Source organism: Amphimedon queenslandica, unplaced genomic scaffold (genome assembly GCF_000090795.2).
Source record: "Amphimedon queenslandica unplaced genomic scaffold, v1.1 AMPQUscaffold_12696, whole genome shotgun sequence".
Taxonomy (NCBI): domain Eukaryota; kingdom Metazoa; phylum Porifera; class Demospongiae; order Haplosclerida; family Niphatidae; genus Amphimedon; species Amphimedon queenslandica.
In genome coordinates this window covers 10,762-12,060 of record NW_003547068.1, presented here as the reverse complement: position 1 = coordinate 12,060, position 1,299 = coordinate 10,762, and positions in this window count along the sequence as shown.

The following is a 1,299-nucleotide window of genomic DNA, read 5'->3' as shown; positions in this document are numbered from 1 at the left end:
TAATTATATTGCAGTAATTGCACATTCCAATATCAAGTAAAAGTATTGCTGAATCATCAAATCCTTTCCAGCTGTCAATACCTGTAAAGCATAATAACAGAAACACATCAAAGGCAAGCAATGTAAACACACGGGCTAATAATAACAATAGTACAAGCAATAATGGTGAACAAACTTTATTACCAATCAAATGGAACTTTTGTATTCCTTGTAACTCCATTATACAACAAACTATAAAAGGATGAAATTCATGCATGATAATCGTCAAACACTACAAGCACAATAAATGCATCAATAATCCAGTACATGTACACTATTCTAAGCATATACATGTATATATGCATGATGTACCTTATGTTTGTCACAAACATACATTACAAACCACCAACAAGATACAGGTGCTCACATATAGGAACATCCCCTTTACCTTTGAGTCTCATCCTAAGTCTGACATCACTCTTTAGCACCACATTGTAGTCCTTGTGCCAAGTAAGTACATGTACCTGAATAAATTATGAATGTGACATACATGTACTAACTAATAAAGAAAATGGTAGCATCTACAATGTTTCTGATTGGATGATACATATATGTGCATGCATGTATTTTAGACATACATGTAATATTGCTTACTAATGCTAATGCTATCCTCAGTTAAGATACTTTCATGACCTGCTTAATAAATAACAACATTGTGTACATGAAGAATTTCCAATGTGCAAACAATATTTTTTTATTAATGAGAACATGCACATGTTACAACAATCATCAATAAAAGATGCGCAACATCAGCTGGCAAGCATTAACTAAATAATGCGCACAGCATTGAAGGCAGCATTATGCGCAACATCAGCTGGCAAGCATTTATATGTAATGCGCACAGCATTGATGGCAGCATTAACATGCATGATGATGATTATTTATTATATGTACAGAATCATTGCTTGAATAATACTACATGTATAATAACAAATTTTAATGTTGCTCAAAAATTTTTCTTGTCAGGACTTCAAAACTTTTCAGCAGCGCCCAGATCCATAAGCAACTGTTATTTGTAATAAACATGTAGCACAAGCCACAAACAAGATCCAGATTTGATAATGACAGCTTTCTCCCTTCCTAACCCTCTGTCCTACATAAATGATAGTCACAAATTTGAATCAATGCTTAAGTCTACTGAACTGTAAACCTCTTCTACAACCTCTCCCTTTCCATTATAGTAACAAGTAATCAATATTCACTCATTTGTTACACCTTGATTAATCTCACTTCCTAAATGCAGTTAGATCACTTCATACT